General features: G+C 44.1%; 1 long non-coding RNA gene across 1 annotated transcript; it reads right to left on the bottom strand.

The window, feature by feature from the left end:
* Nucleotides 1-4,673: 4,673 nt before the first annotated feature.
* On the bottom strand, nt 4,674-13,175 carry LOC137521983 (uncharacterized). The gene is made up of 2 exons (XR_011022246.1): nt 11,190-13,175; nt 4,674-10,883 (listed from the first exon to the last, which is right to left on the bottom strand). It is a non-coding gene; the product is annotated as an uncharacterized lncRNA (long non-coding RNA).
* Nucleotides 13,176-14,702: the final 1,527 nt, after the last annotated feature.

Raw genomic sequence — 14,702 nt, 5'->3', positions numbered from 1 at the left:
GGAGAATGGTGGCAGTCAGAAGTGACGGAAGACTGTTCTTTGCTGCTGTGTAACCTCACTGCACATTAAACACTGATTTATGTGGTTGCAAGCTTGACTGCACTAAGTTACAGCCATAAAGGACTCATTAGCTGTCTATTCGAATAAGGCTTTCCAGATATCATTGGTCAACCACAGAGACATGCATTTCATTTTCAGTAGAAATGCTTAGATTATTTTACAGATTAGTGATGGGTCGTTCGCGAACGAGCCGGCTCTTTGCTGCGAACGACAAGAGCCGGTTCTCAGTTTTGAAAGAGCCGATGCCTCAGCCGCCCCACACAGCTCTGATTTGCTGTGTAAAAAAGGGTGCTGAGGTATGCTGGGAGATGTAGTCCTCCTCTTGCAGCTTGTAGGAGTGTATGGGGTGGAGCAGTAGCAGGAGGGATTGCCCCAGTCAGAAAAGCAGTCTGGAGTTGTCATGGAGACGGGGCGGGGCTTTTACTCCGATTCTGAGTGGTCTCCAGTGATATTTTATGAAGAGCCAATTCAGAGCCGTAAGAGTCGGCTCTTTAATGGGAGCCGATTCTCCGAGAAGAGCCGGAATTCCCATCACTACTACAGATGACCCTTCTCGCTGACAATTCATGGAGAGGCATGTTGTGTATTTTATTTGTAGTTTCTGATTGTAGAGTATCACGTGATCATGTCTCACTTCTACTTTACAGACCACAAAAGCAATCTGATCAATAAACCCAAACACATGCATCCCCATGGATTCTCCTTAAAGGGAAGGTTCAGGGACGCTGTAAAAAAAAACAAAAATCCAAATCCACTTACCTGGGGCTTCCTCCAGCCCGTGGGCAGGCAGGAGGTGCCCTCGTCGCGGCTCCGCAGGCTCCCGGTCTCCTCCGGTGGCGCGCCCGACCTGGCCAGGCCGGCTGCCAGGTCGGGCTCTTCTGCGCTCCAATGTGCGGCTCACTGGTGCGCGCTGACGTCATCGCACGTCCTCCAGCTGTACTGCGCAGGCTCAGAACTACTGAGCCTGCGCAGAACAGCCCGGAGGACGTCCGATGACGTCAGCGCGCACCAGTGAGCCGCACATTGGAGCGCAGAAGAGCCCGACCTGGCAGCCGGCCTGGCCAGGTCGGGCGCGCCACCGGAGGAGACCGGGAGCCTGCGGAGCCGCGACGAGGGCACCTCCTGCCTGCCCACGGGCTGGAGGAAGCCCCAGGTAAGTGGATTTGGATTTTTGTTTTTTTTTTACAGCGTCCCTGAACCTTCCCTTTAAAGCGGAACTGTAGATAGAAAATAAACACATTGTTTCACTTACCTGGGGCTTCCCCCAGCAGCTGTCCTGTCCCGCGCCGGTCCTGCAAGAGCCTCCATTCTCCCGCCACCGCACCGTCCCGTACCTCGACTTGTAAGTTGAGGCCAGCGCAGCCCTGCCAAGCGTATCCTTTTTTTGCGTTCCCCTCTGCAATAGCTGGGAACACGAAGAAAGGATACGCGTGGCCAGAGCCGTGCAGGCGCAGTGGCCTGGCGCGAAACTAAAAGTAGCTGGCGGTGGGAGAACGGAGGCTCGTCGAGGAGCGGCGCGGGACAGGACGGCTGCTGGGGGCTTGGGGACGCCCCAGGTAAGTGAAACAATGTGTTTATTTTCACTCTACAGTTCCGCTTTAACCCTTTCCACTCGTATGACATTGCAAATTCCGCGTTGCACTCGTATGTCCCGCTATGCAGAACATCCCTGCAGCGGCGGTTTGCAGAGCATCGGGACCGCCGATCCCCATGCGACACTTTGTGGGCATGTATTACTACATGCCCACACTGTCCGTGCCCCCCCAGCCCCATACCTGATCACCCCCATCAGCGGAATAAGGAAGTGACATTTAGATTTAAATGTCACTTCCGTTTCTTTTTTTTTTTTTATAAAAAATATAGCTGCAGCTTCAGTTTTTGCAAAATAAAAACCATTGCAGATTAAAAACATTTTTTCTTGCAGATTGCCTGCAAACTTGTTAACAGAATGAACGGCATCCTATGAGATGGACTGGGGGAGGGTGTAAATAGTAGCCAGTATTTTTTTGCTAATCTGCCCAGTCGAAATACCAACGATTGCATTGTGTGTAGGGACAGTAAGACCCCGGGTGGCAGGCATAAAACCACCTATTATTGCGAAACTTGCTCCCGTAGGTCCGGATTACACCCAGGAAACTGTTTTTCAATCTACCATACCTTTGGCTTTCTCCTCTGCTACCAGCCAATAGAAGATGCCAAACTGTCCAAATAAGGTATCAAATTAAACGTTATAATGTGTTCTTTAAAATAAGATATACCATGTTACTGTGTTACGTTCCAAGTTAAAATGGGAGAGAGTGTAAGAGTGAGAGCGCATTTCCTTAAAAAAAAAAAAAAAACAAGCAGAAACAACTTCCTTTAGGAAAGAACACAGAGTGGAAAGGGTTAAAGGATACCTGACCTGGGAGGAAGCTCAGTACAGAAATATGTTAATGCTGGAAACACATAACTGTGTTTGGTCTGTTTCTCTCCTTGCTGTCCCTGGCCCCAGTAATTACACCTTTGAAAAATCTGACTTTTGGTTAAAGTCAAATGTTCAAACAGGAAGCGGCAGGCTTGCTGTGACATTCCCTCCTCTTAAAGGAAAACTGAAGTGAGAGGGTTATGGGGGCTTCCATATTTATTTTCTTATAAGCAATACCAGTTGCCTGGCTGTCCTGCTGACCCTCTGTCTCTAATACTTTTAGCCATAGACCTTGAATAAGCATGCAGCTGACAAGATTAGCTGCATGCTTGATGCCAGGCAACCAGTATTGATTTAAAGGAAATAAATATGCATCACTCAACTAACAAGACTGTTCCAAATCCGTGATACACCTCTTTGGGTGTTTCTTGAAATCCCAGATAGCGCCCGTTTGCTCCCAAGCACCCTCCTTTGGGCCCCCCTCCCTTAGCCCTCCTATGCTCTATAGCCTCCAAGTCTGGGACTCAATCCAATATTCCACTCATCTTCTATCCTCCCACCTCCCCCTGTTGCTTCTTGTTAATAAACCTCTTTTCATCCCGGGGTATTAGAACCCAGCAGCCATTAGATGGTGGGTAGATAATGGCCTTAAAGTAATGCACTTTCTTGCCCCTAGAGGGGTGTATAGCTGGCCTGCCCTACAAGAAAACTTCCAAACCCCGCCAAGAGAATATTTTCGTTTTCTGCAAATAAAGCGTTGGGGACAGTCCCACATACAAAACAGAGACCTCCCATATGACATTACCCCATACGAAAACAAATGCCTCCATCGCCCTAACTCTAGAGGACTAATCTCTACAATTTATGCTTTCCTAACTCGCCCAGAATGCCCTCTCACTCACGCCTATACTACCAAATGGGAAACAGACCTCTCGGGCACGAGAGACAGATAAGACTGGTTAAATATTTGGAGCAGGATATCCTGTTGTTCATCAAATTTGCACACAATAGAAGCAGCCTATAAGGTCATGCCTCGCTGGTACCTTGCCCCAGCTAGAATAGCAAAGGTGTTCCTTTCCGCCAGTCCTTTCTGCTTTCGTGGCTGTAGGTCACATGGAGATATGTTACATATATGGTGGACCTGTCCTAAGCTTACTAGGTTTTGCTGTCAAATCTATGGACTACTCATCCCTCTTTCACACAACTATCCCCAAAACCCATGGCAAGCTCTCTTGCACGAGAAAGTGGAGTCGCTGACCTCATCTTAGAACAGATTAGCCTCCTTTGTCTTCTCGGCAGCTACTATGACTATTGCTGGCAACTGGAAAAACCCTCTGTCAATATTGTTGAGGTAAAATCTAGACTCAACTCCTTTATGATCAATGAGAAACTGACTAGTATTCTGAAAGACACTCATAAAAAGTTTGAAAAGATATGGGACCCTTGGATCCAACTAGAACATCCATCTATGGAGAGATCCTTGATAACGAGGCTATGAGTTAGGACCACCCTATTTCCTTTCTTTTCTCTCCTTTTTCCCTTTTTTTTCTTTTAACTTGAACTCCTCAGTAGAGCTCATCATAGCGACCTCCTGGTTGTCCATCCATTGCTGGACGACGGGAGCCGGGGGTCACAGTTCTCCCCAACTGTATGTTGGGATCACACACACACCCCCCCCCCCCCAACCATAAGCATGCCCCACAGTTTACATTATCATCCGTTTTTGTATAATTGTTCAATGTTACATTGACTGTTACGATACTATTTGGCTTTATTGTTCGCTTTAATGTATCTTTTTTTTTGGGGGGGGGGGGGGAATTGAAAACCCAATAAAATCTTTGAAAACAAAGAAGGAAATAAATATGGCAGCCTCCATATTCTTCTCGCTATAGTTGTTCTTTAATAGACTGGAATGGGAAGGTCATATTTGGAAACATCAGAGCAAGCCTGCTTCTTCCTGTCTAAACATTCGGCTTTAGCCAAAAGTAGAGGGTTTTTTTAAAGAGTGATTATGGGGAGAGAAAGAGAGGAGCGGACAAATTTCTGAAGAATAAGCCAATTACTTCTGTTGTAGACCCCACTGAGTGACCTTCTGGGAAATAACCTAGAAATGCTTGAGTTGCCCTATGAAGCCTGATCGTAAACCTTGTACTATCATAAACCTTGTACTATGGCTATCTAGTTCATATAAGACTGGTCCAGCATCAAATAATTCAAATATTTTGTTTATTCTCTTTAGTTAATGCGTTGTTAGTAATATCACATGGAGAATTAACCTAACAAGAGCATACTACAGGAGCCTGTTACAAAAGAGCCTAGAACTGTTACATCAGAGTACATTTGGAAGGTTGGCTGAGTGAGAGGACATCAAAGTCTCTTAACATTTCCAGTCCAACTGGTGACAAGTTCCAGCCCCAACTGAATCCATATATAACATTTTCCCCATACTTCTCTTCCATTCTCAACAATCCATTTTGAAGGGACATTTGGCCATCAAAGTACATTTGACAGGAGACGTTTTTCTTTTCTATTGTGGCTGGTTACTTGTGGAAGGTGGTCTAAAGTTAAAAAGCACTTTTACACCCCTCAGTACTTACAGCGACCACCACCTCTTCTTAATACTGTCTCCTCTCATAGAGGAATTGTGAATTTTACTATCCTAACCAAGGTCTCAAGGACAGGCCACCAGCCAAACAAATGTGAGGTCCGTGTGTGTTATTAAAACCAGTGTCGGAATAGTTGAAGAAGAAACTGTTCCAATTGAAACACATGCCTGGTTCACCTTGGACTTCAGATGATCAACAGTAACCTCCCCTCCATTCATGGATCAGTTATTTTTGACAAATTCCCAAGAGCTGCTGTATCACTTATTATCCTCTCCAGGTAAGTCCTTCAGAGTCGACACTCTCTCTTTGTGATAAATCCATCCGGCTTGAATAAAACAATCTGCGGTGTTGATGTGAGTTTGACAAAATCCCAAGTGCTGTATGGAAGATGAGCTGAGGCTTGGCAAAAAGTCTACAAGTATGCTAAAGAGGTATAAGTCCTGTTGCGGGAAAAAGAAGGGTTTCCCAACTCTAGGGAATCAAAATCCAGAGTCAATGGAAGACAAGAAAGTGCAGAAAGGAAAGTGTAAGAAATTTGTCACAACACGTAAATATGCACAGTGGAAAAAACACACAGATTATTTTACAATAGCAATGTTTGCTATTTTTCAAAAAAGTATGTGCGGTAAACCGGTCTCTACAAGATGACTGTGAAAATATTATTGCAGAATAAACAAAAATGCTGCCTCATTCAGCCAGAGAAAAGTGGAATAGTTATTGTTCCAAGCCCATTTTGTTGGAGCCAACAATGTAAAGGTAGCCACACAAACAATACAATTTTACATCAATTTACTAATGATTAGTCGTACGGAAAAATTGAAAGTTTTTTTTTTATTTGACCGAGTAGATCAATGTTTGACAATTTAATTGCTTAGGGTAGATTGTCAGTTTTTTGATTTACAGGCCCAAGCAATGTTAGCATTTTCATTTTTCTTTTCCACAATTGGAGAAAAATTGAACACATTGGTCAGATTTTTGAAATGTTGCAATCAGTCAGAAATAATTGTAATTCTTGAGTTTTGAAAATTGTATGGTGTGTGGCCACCTTTAGAATAACAGTAATTAAAGACACATTTCCATTAAACGATTCCTGTTGGTTGGGGAAGGAGGCGAGATTGGGTCGGAATTTCAATGAATTATTACTGCTGTGACCTCATTGGAGACAGTCAGTGAAAGGCTTATAATTTTGAGTTGATACAAATTGTATGTAACTTGGAACTGGACCAATCAAAAATCATCACCTATTGCATTTGACTGGTCTAATCCCAAGGTGAATATATTTACATAAAAGTAACTATTTCTATCAACTCAAAGCTAATAGCATGTCTTGTCCTCATGGACGATTCCACTCAATTCCTGTCCATATGACCTCACTTCCTGTTCGGATGATGACCTGGGCCCTAAGGCAAACCCTTGTGGTCACCTGGATAGAAGGTCTGGGAATCCAATAAAGTACAGAAAAGGGTTATAACTAATAAGCAATTAGATGAAGTAAAACAACCAGTCAGTTGAAATTAATTCATGGTGGTGGTAAGGGGGGGGGGGGGGGGGGTATTCTGACTGGCTGCTATTACCACAGTCTACAGAATAAGTCCAATAAAATATATGTATATACACACTGTAGTAGTGAAATGGAAAGAGCACATTTAAATATTGGTCAGTTCTTGTAAGTTCTTTAACACCTGCTATAGTGGAGGAAACAGATTTGTTAAGTCAAACAAGCTTTGTGTAACTGTGGCCATTCCAAAAGTATAAGTGCCCATTTCCTGATTAGCTTATAATTAAAATTCCCTACATTTGTGTCATCTGAAAGCAAGTATAGTCGGTGCCCTGTTATGTTAAGGCCCATACACACGGGGTACGGCCGTCGCCGCAACCACGTGGCAAGCGCGTGTTGCGGCGACAGGTCGCCCGTCGGAGTTGTCGCCAGGCGATTGACATGTTCAATCGCCGGCTACAGCTGTCGCCACAACTTCGCCGGAACTGTCGCTAGTCCCGCGTGAGTACACGGACTAGCGACAGGAGACCTACATGAGTGAATGGAGCATCCGGCCAGGGGATGCTCCATTCACAAACAGCTTCTGCCTTTTTGGCGAGACGTGTGGACAGCTGTCGCCGGCAGAGAGCTGTCGCTCCCTGTTCGCGCGCATGCTACGGGGGACAATTGTCCCCCGTGTGTATGTAGCTTTACACTGCCACATACTAAGCAAGCAACACCATCTCCCAGCTCCTGCCGTATGTACTCAAGAAAGAAACCTCTAACATTCCAAATTCTGAAGGGTGGGAACCAGCATTGTAGCATTCTTATTGGACACTTCAAATGGGGGGGGGAAATAAATGTTTGCTCTTAGGCTACGTTGACAGTGGGACGTTGTGATGAGACAAAGCTGCAACCCAAAATTAAAACGCAAAAAAAAGTGTTATCGCACATTAATGCTGCATTGCTGTCACATACATTAGATACAGTGAAGCATACAGGCAATGAAAAGTATGCTTCCCTGTACCTGGTAACGTATGGAGCACTGCAGAAGTAAGCTACCATAATGCTACACTGTGAACATTGCATATGGGTTAACATTGTAGTGCTGTAAATTATATTATAATGACTTTATGGTGCAGGATGATAATGTCCCACTGTGAATGTAGCGTAAAACATCAAACATAGTAAAAAGTAATATATATGAAACCATATATAACTTCGTATTCTCTTGTAGGAAGTACCGATATTATTGGGAAAAATTTATTCATTCGTTTTAGCACTAAAACGGACAACGCATTTCACAGGTACTGGGCCACTTCTTCAGGACAATACAGTGCCTGTATGAGGAGCTACGTCAGTGTGAGCGTCTCTCTTCGTTGTGCGCAGGCAATCTAATGCTAAAGACACAAATACAGTTATATCAGGATTACACCAGCCCAGCACATCTACAAGAACGGTATACATAGACCTTTTCAGTTTGACACTGGTCCGCCTTTATTAATGTATTTATACCTACCTGAGCTGTCAGTCTCATGATGTGTGTGGACTGCCTCCCTCTCTGCCACTCCATTGTCTTGTAATTCCCCCTCCCCCCGGTAATCTGGCCAGTTGGGTTCTTAAGCGCATGCGGAGGGACAGCCCCATACTCACCCTGCCATGTTAACGTGCCTCAGAGCGTTCTGCGCCTACGCAGTGCTACAGCACAAAACGCTCCCAGCTGCAGGAGCACGACAGGGGTGCACACGCGGCCGGGTAATAGATTACGTCGGGGGTTTCATTACAAAACAATGGAGCGGCAGGAGAGGACAGCAAGGGAGCCCACGCACCTCATGGGAGTGGCGGAAGCCCCAGGTAAGTATAAATACATCAGTACACCACATTTCAGGTGCACTTTAAACTGTTTGACATCGGTTTGCTTCTCAATGTTAAAGAGGAACTCCAGTGAACATTTTTACTGTTGGCAGGTGATGTAGCTGCTGCATGGTTTTTGGCAGCTGTAAACCGCTATTTCCCACAAAAGTTCGAACTTTTCTTGTTGGAGAGGTTACTTGTGGGAAGGGTTTTACCACAATATCAGCCATACAGCGCCCCCTGATGGTCTGTTCGTGAAAAGGAATAGATTTCTCATGTAAAAGGGGGTATCAGCTACTGATTGGAATAAAGTTCAATTTTTGGTCGGAGTTTCTCTTTAAGATAATCTGACAAAGACTTTCAGCCGGACCAGTGTCAAGTCACAGGTCTATGTACACCGTTCCTGTAGCTGGGCTGGTGTAATCCTAAAATAACTGTATCTTTCATTTGTGCATTATCTCATCAGGCGGTGGAAGTTCTGCTTTTAACAAAATGCTATCTTTTGTTGAAAATATAAAATATATGTATTAAAATGATCTTCTGCAGCGGACAGTACTTCAGTGTGTTCCCATATAGTTACGCAAAAACTGGCACAACACTGCTTTAACCTTTAAATGCAAACATGGCAATACATCTACCATATACAGTATACGGGGGATATTTATACTGCAATACTTAGAAGAACGAACACCATTTTTCCCCTCCACTTCCTAAAATCTGATCTGGCACTTTCATAACGTTAAGTATGACCGGGCGATCCGTGACTGATCGTCATATGGTAATTACTCTACACTGGTCATCAGACATTCCCAGCACCTGGTTGGAACAACTGGTCACTGGATTAGGCAGTTACTGCTCACCACAGTCACACAGTGATTATTCTTAACCGGTCACCAGACGCTCCAAACACCTGGTTGGGATAAATGGCCACCGGATTTGGCTGTTACCTCTCACTGCAAAGAGCTGTTTTCTATTTTCCATTGGCGTGATTCTACTGCGATACATCGTGTGTATGACGCGATTGCAGTGCGTTTATGATTTCTGAAAGGAGGGGGAAAAAGGAAATACTTTAATTCTCTGCAAAAATTGCATAGAGGTGTGGTTGCTATGCAATCTTCCTGCACTCCTATACTTTGTATAGAAAGCCAATTGCAGGAAAAATGAAGCAGGCACAACAGCGGACTTCTGAATGGATCACAAAACGCGCTCAGTGGAAAACAGCTCTAAAAGCAGCGGTACCCGACCATTATGATCTCTGCAGCTACGCACAAGTAAAACCCAAACAATGAACCAGTGCCCGACCACACACACATTCTACATACGTCCCCCAGAAGTCATCGTTTCACCGCTGTGGTGACATTTCTATGCTCCTCGTCCTCTGAGGTCACTCCCGCTGTGTTACAGATCCAACTTATGCAGAACACAAGTTTAGATATTTTTCATTTCTATACCGCCAACGGATTTCACGTGTTTGCCACAGACGTAGCGTATTTACGATAATGTGAATTTGCATGTGCAACATTTCTGTGTTTTAAAGGACAACTGAAGTGAGAGGGATACATAGGCTGCCATATTTATTTCCTGGTAAAGGGAACCCAAGGTGAGAGGGATATGGAGGCTGTCATATGTTTCCTTTTGAACAATACCAGTTACCTGGCAGTCCTGCTGATCTATTTGGCTGCAGTAGTGTCTGAACAACACCAGAAACAAGCATGCAGCTACTCGTCAGATCTGACAATGTCAGAAACACCTGATCTGTTGCATGCTTGTTCAGGGGCTATGGCTAAAAGTATTAGAGGCAGAGGATCAGCAGGGCTGTCAGGCAACTGGTATTGTTTAAAAGGAAAATAACTATGGCAGCCTCCAGTTGTCCTGTAAGGTGTGGGGTAACCCACGAGGGCAGAAGGCAAACGTGATGGGACGTGCCTGCACTTTACTTCACCACGAACTCATTCATTTATTGGATTCAGGGCCATATTTAGGCATGAGGCATCCTAGGCAATTGCTGATGGCACCACCTGCTAGAAGGGGCATATTTATTTTTGTCCATCAAACGTTATTAGCAATGACGTCATTGTCACTGAGTAGTGTCCGGGTGCTGAATAACCAGAAGCGGACCTGATTGGGGTTTACTTGTGCATATCAAAGTTTTCGTTTTAAACCAGAACACCAAATCTCAGAATCATAAAGTCACAAATACACCTGTTGTCAATCATACTTCTCAGTCCCCTATTCCTAGACTCTAACTTACCACCTTCCTTGCTGTACTTCCAGTCCCACTTAAATCTATTCAAGTTGTGTGCAGATACGAGACAGTAAGGATCCATACACATCCAATATTTATTGGCCAATCACTGACCAATTTTACCACCTCCATATTGTATGCCAGGGCCGGTTTAAGCAACAATGGGGCCCCAGGGCAAAATAAACCTGGGAAGCCCACCCAACAGATACCCCGGAGCAAAAATTGGCATTAAGGGCCCTTTTCCACTAGCGGCGTTTGCGATGCTGAATCGCAAAAACGCAAACCGCTAGCGATTTTACAATCGCTACGGTTTGCTTTTTAACATGGGAATCGCGGTAGGTCATTTCCACTACCGCGATTCGTTTTTGCGGGGAACGCGAACGCGCGGCGGAGCGATAATTGCCGCGATTTTGCTATGCAGTGCATAGCATAGCAAAATCGCGGCCGCAAACGTCGGGGGGAATCGCCGGTTTTGCGATTCAGCAATCGCTAGCGTTCAGCGTGAACGCTAGCGATTGCAGGTGGAAAAGGGCCCTAAGGGACCTTTTTTGCAGCTTGTATAGTCAGGGTTTGAAGCCCCAATCGGTCAGAGCTCCACATTCTGGCTATCCCAGCCTGCATGGGGGACAAGGGGGTAAAAAGTTTCAGGAGGGGGGACCCCACATAATTTTAAAAAAAAAAACTCCCACACTCTAAACATTAAAAAAATTGGGAAAATAGGAAAAAAAATGCCAGGGATCTTCATACAGCCATATTGCGGCTGTATAGCGATCCCTGGCCAAAGCGCTGCAGCTGCGTATAGACCCCCTGGAAACCCTGTCAGGAAATGTATTGCTCTTTCTTTTGATACATGTAAAATTCACTACTGTTAGGTACTAAAAGTGACATTTACCACATTTAAAAGTATACTTTTTTCCTTCGAACCTTAAAAATAGATTTTCTCAAAAACTATAAGGTCTTTTTGAAAAATAGTTTTTTCCTCTTATTCCCAATGATCTCCTTAACATATCCTGCAAATTTAGGGTTTCTAGCATTTAAGGTGGATTTGCTATTAATCATTAAAGTCGGCGGGTTTTTTAAATGTGTATTTTTTTTCCTTTGAAACTTTAAAATCGATTTTCTCAAAAACTATAAGGCTGATTTGAAATTTTTTTTTTCCTCTTGTAGCCACTGGGAGCCCCTACAAGCTCTGGGGCCCTGGGGCAGCTGCCTCCTTTGCCTCTATGGTAGCGCCGGCCCTGTTGTATGCGGGTCAACAGACTGAAGACTATGAACAGATTGTGTTGGTACGCTCTCATACTACATGAAAGTGGTACATTTGACCAAGTAAAATTGGATGTGTGATCCAGGTTTTAAGATGGCCACACCATACAGTTAAAAGATCCAATTTTTCGCCAATTCCATAATTACAATCGGTTGTCCTGGAAAATCGAGAGCTTTTCTTTGTTTTCACTCGATAAAGCCGCTGATTTCCTGTTTTTTTCGATTTTTTGAGATCGGACATTGAAATTTCAGACCAACTTTATCAGGAATTGTATGGTGTGTGGTGGATTGTCAATGACTTGATGTACAGTTCCAATAAATTTTTTTCTGAGCTTTCAATAATTTTATTCATGATTGGGGGGAAAATTGAACATAGGTGTGTGGTACATTGGTCAGATTTTTGAATTGTTACAATCCGTCAGAATTGATTGCTATTCTTGCATTGAACAGATCTTTAAAAAAATTGTATGGTGTGTGGCCACCTTTAGGATTGGTTCACACAGACATGTGCAGAGCGAGTTTTTTATTTTTTTAAGGCATTTAGCACAGAGGTCATGAACAGACCAGCTGCGTCTCCGCTGAATGACTGAAAATTCTCACGGAAGCGTTTGTGAATCGCCGCGGTAGATCGCAGATGATGCTTCCGGGAGACCGTGATCACAAACGCCTCGGCAGAACTGCTAGGTGTTTAACGGCCTCCAGTAAAAGGCTTAATCTGCGTTCTTTGATTCACTACCCATTTGGAGGAGGTTGGGTCAACCAAGCCTAAAGCTGAGTACACACGTACGATAACGATCGTTTGAAAACGAACAATGACGACAATCGGACCGATAATCGTGCGCTCCAAATTTTCCAACGATCTTTTTTTGGACGATAACTACCGTTATCGTTCAATCCGGCCGATCCAACCCGGCGGATTTTTTCGAAAGATAATCGTTCAATTGTTGCAGTGTGTACAAAGAGCGTCCGATAATGATTATCTGTGGAGTAGTACGCATGTTCTTATTGCCTCATAACGTCACTTCCGTTTGCGCACGCATTTTTTTATCGTTCGTCGTTCAGTACTTTATACTTATATCGTTCACGTGTGTACACAATCGTTCATTCGGGTCTAATTTGAATATCGTGTAAACTTCACGAATCGTTCATAACGAACGATCTTTATCGGATGTGTATACGAACCTTAACTTAAAATAACCCGAGGTGAAAGACATATGGAAGCTGCCATATTTATTTTCCTTAAAGTGTAACTGTCGGGCATAAAATCAAAAATCAACTCTTTATTTTTATCTGGTAAACAAGTAATAAGGATGCTAACCAGGCAATCCAAAAGTTAAAATCTCTATTACTTTTCTTGTTTATAAATGATCATTCCCCAGTTTACCTGACTCTTATTTGGTAGGTTGCCGCACAAAGGAAGTTGCAGGGCATGCTGGGTTGTCCTTTTTTTGTTTCTGTACATTAGTTAAGTCTGAGGGGGAAATAAAGAAGCAAATAAGGACAACCCAGCATGCCCTGCAACTTCCTTTGTGCGGCAACGTACCAAATAAGAGTCAGGTAAATTGGGGAATGATCATTTATAAACAAGAAAAGTAATAGTGATGTGTAAGTTTTGGATTGCCTGGTTAGCATCCGTGTTACTGGTTTACCAGATTAAAATAAAGAATTGATTTTTTATTTTATGCCCGACAGTTACACTTTAATACAATACCGGTTGCCTGGCTGTCCTGCTGATCTCTCTACCATCAGTGGTGTCAGAATCACACATCTGAAACATGCATTAAAACATCTGATCTGCTGCATGCTTGTTCAGGGGCTATGGCTAAACGTATTAGAGGATCAGCAGGATAGCCAGGCAATCTGCATTATTTAAATGAAAATAAATAGGTCAGCCTCCATAGGTCTTTCATCGCTGATTCCCTTTAAACGACAACTTTAACAAGAGGGATATGTAGGCTGCCATATTTATTTCCTTTTAAGCAATACCAGTTGCCTGGCAGTCCTGCTGATCCTCTGCCTCTAATACTTTTAGCCACAGCCGCTGAACAAGCATGCAGCAGATCAGGTGTTTCTGACATTGTCAGCTCTGACAAGATTAGCTGCATACTTGATGTTGGTGTGATTCAGATACTACTGCAGCCAAATGGATCAGCAGGGCTGCCAGGTAACCGGTATTGTTTAAAAGGAAATACATGTGGCACCCTCCATGTTCTTCTAACTACAGTTATTTAAGTAAACCTGTCCCTAGCAGAAAAGTGGCTAAACTAACACAATCCTCCAGACTGGACTTGGTGAATGGCTGTAAGCACTACTGTAAGCAATAACCCACTATCAGTACCAGTGTACAGAGTATACAACTATGGCAACCAGGCCACACAGGAAGAAATGCTGTCCTAATTCTGGGACTGAAGGGATGTTTTAAAGGGACTATGAAGCAATAATATAGCCTGGAAGATCATTTGGAAATATGTACTCCCCAGTGTCTGGAGTAAGCTCCCCAGTGTCTGGAGGAAGACCCTCCTTTTTCCCCTTCCTCTTAAAGCTCTTCTTCAGGCAACTATTCCTTAGCCTGCCTGCTCCCCCCATCCCGCAAGTGTAGCAACATATCACACGAGAGCCGGATCTCCATCAAACAGCTGGAGGGGGCAGGGCAGCGCTTGGAGTCCAGAGCAGGTGCGTTCCCACCACTGACATCCAATTCATTGGGAATTATTGTGCGAGTTGGGACTTTGCGTTCCATGGACCACAACGGCTGCACTGCAAAACAGCGCGTGCGAACAGAGCCTATTAATA

This window comes from Hyperolius riggenbachi, chromosome 6 (genome assembly GCF_040937935.1).
Source record: "Hyperolius riggenbachi isolate aHypRig1 chromosome 6, aHypRig1.pri, whole genome shotgun sequence".
NCBI classification, from domain to species: domain Eukaryota; kingdom Metazoa; phylum Chordata; class Amphibia; order Anura; family Hyperoliidae; genus Hyperolius; species Hyperolius riggenbachi.
The sequence above is the reverse complement of the archived record's forward strand: the minus strand, read 5'-3'. Positions and strand labels throughout refer to the sequence as shown.